Source organism: Notothenia coriiceps, unplaced genomic scaffold (genome assembly GCF_000735185.1).
Source record: "Notothenia coriiceps isolate Sejong01 unplaced genomic scaffold, NC01 NC01_scaffold00037246, whole genome shotgun sequence".
In the NCBI taxonomy this organism is placed as follows: Eukaryota; Metazoa; Chordata; class Actinopteri; order Perciformes; family Nototheniidae; genus Notothenia; species Notothenia coriiceps.
The window spans coordinates 21209268-21216587 of NW_011369947.1; the positions used below are offsets into that span (position 1 = coordinate 21209268).

The 7320-nt window shown below is 40.3% G+C and overlaps 1 long non-coding RNA gene across 1 annotated transcript in view; it reads left to right on the plus strand.

The window, feature by feature from the left end:
• The window catches only part of LOC104966127 (uncharacterized), a 7067-nt gene extending 1112 nt beyond the window's left edge, over nucleotides 1-5955 (plus strand). Inside the window, exons 2-3 of the long non-coding RNA XR_800625.1 lie at nucleotides 2558-2675; nucleotides 3994-5955. This is a non-coding gene — a long non-coding RNA (uncharacterized lncRNA). The remainder of the gene's footprint in view (nucleotides 1-2557; nucleotides 2676-3993) is intronic.
• The last annotated feature ends 1365 nt before the right edge of the window (nucleotides 5956-7320 follow it).

Consider the following 7320-nt stretch of genomic DNA (forward strand, 5'->3'; position numbering starts at 1 on the left):
GGTTAGAAAATACAAGTTAAGTGCTGAAATGTATCTGCTACCGGGGTTATTACTTTCTATACGCCTGATTGTGATTTTTCTAATACTTTCATTAGGCTCGGTTATTCTTCCTTTTTTTAAAAGCACATTCTTTGTTATTTTGTGCCTCTACTGAATACATTGTCTCCATGCTTTAAAGGTCACCTATTTGCAAATCCACTTTTTTTCATGTCTCGTCATCTACATCACATGGTGTCCCCTCCTGTGTTAAGAGACTCTGAAAGTTTCCGGTAAAAAAGATTCTCTCACTTTTTGTACCTGGATCCATTTCTATAAAACCTGTCTGAAAATGAGCTGATCAGATTTTTGGGCACTTTGGTGATGTCATAACGATTTTTTGGCTTGGTGTAAACCTTAGCCAATCACCAACCGAAGGTACCCTCCCCCCACCTTATCGACCTGAAATCTGCCTCTTTCTCTCCTAAAGCCACCATTTAGTCGCTTTAACACCAAGAGTACTTTTGCCGTACTTAGCTTTCGCCAGCCACTAAGCTATGGAACCAAGAGCAGATCGCGTTCACACCGGAGTACTTTTCCCTGAGGGAGGGAATTAGTCAATGAGCCGCTGGACGTCACTTCTTCTTCTTCTGCTTTGGTTTCCCCGATGGGCAGTGGGCCGACGTGTTTACTGGCAGGGACGCAAACAAGCTTCACGGGCCGTATACTTGCCGCCCGAAGTCCCCGGAGGTTGGGGACTGGCCTTCAGTAGAAGCTGAGTACTGAAGCCTTCCGGCGCTAAATGCGCCCCAGAACCGCCGACACCTCCTCATCTTCACGCCCTCCCATGGTTTTCTTTGTGCTTGGCATAAGTTATTCTCTCTCCGCTTGGTGTGCGGGGCAATGCTGGAATGCTAATTAATGTATATGCCGCAAATACAATGGGCGGCTTCAGGAAAACTTTTTCCGAGGTTTTTCGCCCAGCCAATCAGAAATTGTACTTTTTTCTCCCCAGGATAGTACCACCTCTCTAGCAGGCAGCTACAAAGGGGTAAAAGTTATCATGAACTAAGTTTCTCTTTTTTGGTGTGAACGCAAAATCGGAACTAGAGACGGGAAAGTCTACGGGGGAAAAAATACTCTGGTGTGAAAAGCGGGTGTCGATTGGTGTTCTTTTTAACCAAATCTCTTCTCAGAGGGGCGTGGGGAGGGCTCCTTATTTCCATCTAAAGGCAACAGCACAGAGAATCAGCGCATCTTTTTGAACAGGGTTGAAACGAAGAGCGGATTATGCGGTAATGCCTGCAATGATCTGTTTGGTGTTTGGAGCCAAACCTTCAGGAGACATGTTTTGTATTATATCTGAGACCTGTAATATATTGGATGCAGAAAAGTATCATTTAGGGGACCTTTTAATTTCAAAAAGCCTCTTTATTGCTTTCTCATACTGCCTGTGCTTGCAGCCATCTTCTTTCAGGTGATTTTGAAAGGTTAATGTTAACCTGTCAGACTCGTTTGTTTCATTTAAATACGCAGAGGTTGAGGCGGCATAAAAACCCTTGATTTTAAAAACGGCACTTTACAGAATGCCCCCCCTAATCCAAGTGGCTCTTCATTTCCCCTCTTTTTCATTTAGTAATGATACTTCTCATTTCATCATGGCTTTGCATAATATCAAAACAGACCAGTCAAGAGGACACCCGCACTTGTTTTGTAGATGAGATGCAAATCAAGCAGAAGCACACTTTCAACAACGTATTCTGAAATCAACAAAGGCACTTTTAGGATGGTTAATATGAACACACACTTTGAAATGTGTTTATTTAATATTTAGATGCATTTATTCATTTTGTAATAATACTGATCTACTCCTGCTCATCATTGAGTGTTTTTTAACCCACTTTTCTGATTGACAACCTTCTCTTAGCTGCTTCTTCTTGTATCTTCCTCAGCCTTTCTTTCACTTCCATTCTTTCTTCCTTTTCTCTTAATGTAACCCATTTACAGAATACATGCTTTGTGAAACCCTAATATTAAGATGACCTGCAGTTTTATTTAAAGGTCACCTATTTTTGCAAAATCCACTTCTCCATGTCTCTTCTACATCACCATGTGTCCCCTCTGTGGAAAGAGACTCTGAAAGTTTCAGGAAAAAAGATTCTCTCTCTTTTCGTCCTGATCCATTTCTATAAAAACCTGTCTGAAAAAAAGCTGATCAGATTTTGGCCACTTTATGATGTCACCATGATTTTTTGGCTTGTGTAACCATTAGCCAATCACCAACCAAGGTAACCCCCCACCCCCCCCTTATCATCTGAATGTCCTCCTAGAGCACCATTGAGTTCTTTGTAACCAAATCTCTCTCAGAGGGGCGTGGGGAGGGGCTCCTTATTTTCATCTAAAGTAACAGACAGAGAATCAGCACTTTTGAAACAGGGCTGAAACAGAGGGGATTATGGGTAATGCTGCAATGATCTGTTTGGTGTTTGGAGCCAAACACTTCAGAGACATGTTCTGTATATATCTGAGACCTGTAATATATTGATGAAGAACAGTACAATATTGTATGTGTGTCATGCAGTGGTTGGATCACTGCCTTCACTAGCATCAAAACCAACAAGGCGGTGGGAGCCATCATGATCATCGTGGCGATCCTCTTCACCACCTGCGCCGTGCTCTCCATCGTCCTGCTCAAGATGGTGAGACTTCAGCACTTTGTATACCATTCATTAAATGCGTGTTATCAGCTATGCCATTTGACTAATCTCCTCTTTAACTTGGTTGTTTTTTTTTTTTTTTAAATGTTTGTTTGCTGGGTTGGCTGGAAGGGATCTACGGTACTCCACTGAGGAGATAAAAAAATGTGTTTGAGAAAAAAAAAAAAAATGTGTTTTTGATCCTGAAATCTGGAAAATACAACGTTTTCCAAACTAAAAACAAGTATTTTGAAAAGTGTTTTCAAATCTATTTTTAGAAGTCACTACTGTACTTAACATTGCAATTTAACAATATAATACAGAAAAGTTTGGAATTGTGGAAAGATATTTTGATATTGCTTTATATTTATAAATATCATAAGTAAAGTAAAACGTGCCAGCAGAGTAACTGACGCTCCGATAGCAACAGGCAAGGCAACAAGCCTCGATCTGTGTGTCAAAAGATGATGCATTGGGTCCTTGAATTTTATGGAATTAGACCTTGAAAGTCTTTGAAAGTCCTGAAATGTTGTATTTAGGCAGCTGCGAAACACTGGTAATACCGATTAACATATTGTGTAGGTTTTAAGCAGCACTGCCAGACCGTCCTGTCCTAACCTTTAACTCCCACACTCTCATTTATTTCCATTTTTTAAATACCATAGATAAGCAAATACACAGTATGACAACAGTCCATTTTCCTACCATGGTATTCTGTGAAACTGGAATACCGCTGCAACCATAACCCTAAGCTGTGCAATATATACCTGGATGCTAAATCTCAGAACTGTTACAGGATGTGTATTTTCTAAATTGTGTAATTTTTCTTTTACATTTGTTATCTTTAATATTTATCAATGCATGCTTCGTGGGTAATATTAAGCTGTGTTTGGCTCTTGCTGTAACAAATGCAAATGTCCCCTCTGTGGCACGAATAAATCAAATCAAAATGTATTATAGCCCCAAATCACTGTTCAAAGCAAACAAAGACAAAATACAAACGTTATAGCGTAAAAATTATAAAAACATTATACCTCAAAATAAGTATTGCCATGGGATAAAAGCATGTGACTGAAGTGATGGTAATGTTGAACGGAAACTAGGTGATAGAAATTAGTTTACAACGAAGACAGATGCGAAGAGATGGGTTTCAGTTTGCTTTTAAAGGAGTCAACGGAAATCGCTTCGGATCTGACGATTCCAAAGGAGAGCTGCTCGGAGGGAAAAGGCTCTGCCACCGACGGATGATTTGTGAACTCTGGGGATGGAAAGGAGAAAGTTATTCTGATTCTGATTCCTGGCGATTTCTTTCTCTCCTCAGGTCCACAGCATGTACCGCCGCACCGGGGCCAGCTTCACGAAGGCGCAGCATGAGTTCTCGCAGGGCGTCCTCACCAACAAGACCTTTCAGACGGCGGCTGCCGGAGCGGCCAGCACCGCGGCACAGGGAGCCTTCCAGGGGAACTGAGGCTGAGCTGAGCTGCATGCCCCCGGTCAAGGTCTCTATGTTATCAAGTCCAGATCATTCATTAAATCAAAGCAGAATGTATCAGGAAGCTGAGGTTCACTGAGAACTTCCTGGAAGGTATTGGAGGCGGCAGATTTTAATCTCACTTTATAACGTACAGACCTTGAGCTAGGTGAGGCTACATGATTAGCCTCCCTCCTTTCACTCCCACTATCGATGCACATGTAACTCCCCATGTCTCACATCCAGCATGTCTCCTGCAGAGTGACTGCGTCGTCTCTGTATTTAAAAAGCAGTCGAGGGGGGAAGCAACAAACCAAGTGCATTGTGGGGTGGAAAGCATGAATGAAGTTGACCGTTACCTACTTAGTTTGTCCTGGCTTTGTATATTTTGTGTGCACTTTTTTGGCAATGCTCTTCAGTGTAGTGTGTGTGTGTGTGTGTGTGTGTGTGTGTGTGTGTGTGTGTGTGTGTGTGTGTGTGTGTGTGTGTGTGTGTGTGTGTGTGTGTGTTGATCACATGTCTTCTTGTGGGCGCAGTACGCTTCTGTCTCTCCACACTAGTGGACCCTGATCCTGTAATATAAATAATGAAGTGCGTTTTTCTGTCTTAAAGGAATTCTCTTTGCTGTTGAAACTATTTTTGGCGAACCATCTCTTTAAGTGTGCGGCAAAGTTAATAAGGAAACACAATTACAGGTCAATCATGCACTTAATTGTAATCTGACGCGCCTTAGATTTGGGGGAAATGACTGTAAATATTCATTCAAATCTGCGGTTTATTAAACAATCCCCATCAATTGAGATTACAGTACAATGTCTTAAAACATGTGCCTTTTAACTTTTCTCTGGAACCAAACTCGGAACATTTGTTGAAATGTTGATATCACATAAAAACTATTTCTACACAAACGTAACATCCATAGAGTACTCTGCTTTTTTTCCTGCTTGTAAACAGCTAATTTAATTTCTTTTATAATTAAGAATATGGAGAAAATATAAATTGATTTCACTCTGCATCAGATTTCTGTTTCCTATAATATACATGTTTATGAAGCGGCTTCAAATTCTTCTTCGCTCACTGCCTTTCAAGACCGTTTTTCCAAAGAAACCAAAGCATTACTGACTTTTTAAAAAAAGGAACATGTTGCTGATGAAATGGAGTCAAAGTAGATACTGTAATGGGCTGAGCCTATTCATTGGCTTTCAATGCTAAGAGACAGAGCTGCTTATGTTATCATGTAGATTAACAGTATGGAAATCAGTCGGTGTGGAAAATATGAATTATAAGAAAACATCTCAAACACTGTTTTGAGGTTTGTAGTGAATCTGATTTTATTCTCGAACAGTAATAAGAGAAACGTATCCTTCTTTAAAGAGAACCAGCCTATAATCCTCACCAGTATGCAGGTATTATAATTGTAATACATTCTTTGCTTCAATCTCACCTTGAAATAATTTCCTCTCTCGTTGTCTACTTGTACCTCTCAAAGACGACCACCAAGCTCTAAATTATTTTTCGTACTGATGTATATTTTCTATTGAATTCCTTATATTAAAAAAACATGCACACGTGTTATTTCCATATCCTGTTCTAAAACATCAGCTTGGATTGATCACCTGTTAGCATTCCTGAAGAAAGACTGCAAACCGTGTGATGTGTTGTCTGATTTATGGTTTGGTCTGTCATCCATTACACACCACAAGATCTGTATCAATTCACACATCACTGTTTGCGTTGTTGTGAGAGAAAATAATTCAGTGCCTTTCGTATTTCAATATTGGATTCATCATCTAATAAAATGCTTTGCTTTCATTTGAGGCTGTAGTTGTCTTTTTTTTAACAGCCTTAATCGTTTTTGATAATGCTATGAATGTTTTAATAAATAATCTTAGATTCAGAACATACTGTGAAAACAAAGATATCTGGGTTTGTGTCAAAGAAGAGGTTGTCATGCTTTTATTTTTGACATCATGTATTTGTAGTCAGTTAGCATGCTAGTTTCAGAAGATAGCACTTTAACATCATCACATACTGTTAATATGAATTTCTGAATGTTTTGCAAGTAAAAAGGAAGGCATCCTCTGATCTAAAAGGAGGGTACTAGCAGATGTATGACACACAGTATTGAAGTTGATTCCTATTTTCATAACCTGCAAATATTACATTTTAAAGAGGATATATTTGTTCATTTCCAGGTTCATATGAGTATGTAGTGTCTCCATACTTGCCAACCTTTAGACTAGACCTCAAAATGCAAAATTGGGGGTGGGGGTGCTAGTGGATCGCCGGAGCTGTTAGATTAACATTAACATGCTTATTGTAGTTGTAACTAAGTGCACTGCCTTGCGGCCTGTAGCACCGTCCTTGATGGAGCATATGTGTGGGCTGGACCTGTATTTTACAGGAAAGGAGTGAGCAGAGAGTAGAGTAGTTGTCGATTCTTGTTCTGTTTTCTGTGACTATCTGCCTCACCCTCTCAAACTTTGAGTTGCGCGCGCTACTAAAGAGACGTGTTACCATGGAAACCAAACAATGGTGTAGCTGTATTAAAGTCCGAGTGGAAACAGTCGTGTGTAAATCTGATTTTGTCAGAAATGCGGGAGAAATATGACTCCGGTAGGAAACCGGGAGAGGGCAATGAAATCGGGAGTCTCCCGCGAAAATCGGGAGGGTTAACAAGTATGGTTGGAAGTGGTTCTCCTGGCTCCGGTGTGTTCAAGGAGTCTGCAGGAAGATAACAGAGACACCAGATTGCCTCTCACAGTGGTCCAGACTTCAAGAGCGTTGATTTGAATGTACTCACTTTAGTTAGTGCTGCATGTATAAGTATTACTCTCTACTATAATGTGTTATTCCTCTGCAGACGCTGAACATCGGCTGCTGGTCTTTTATGTTTCTTCTTTTGTGCATATCAGGATTCCCATGAACACGTTGGTCTGGTTCCTGAAGGCGTCTCTTTTCCTCAGTTCTTCCAAATCAAATCAAGTTTTATTTATATAGCACATTTATAAACGATTTTTGGTGGAGCCAAAGTGCTGACATATAATAAAAATAGCCTACAATAGACACTTTACAGAAAATACAACAGCACAGATTGTTCAGAATATCAGTATGAGAATACGACACCCTCTGTCCTTAGACCCTCTGTCCTTAGACCCTCTGACCTTAGACCCTCTG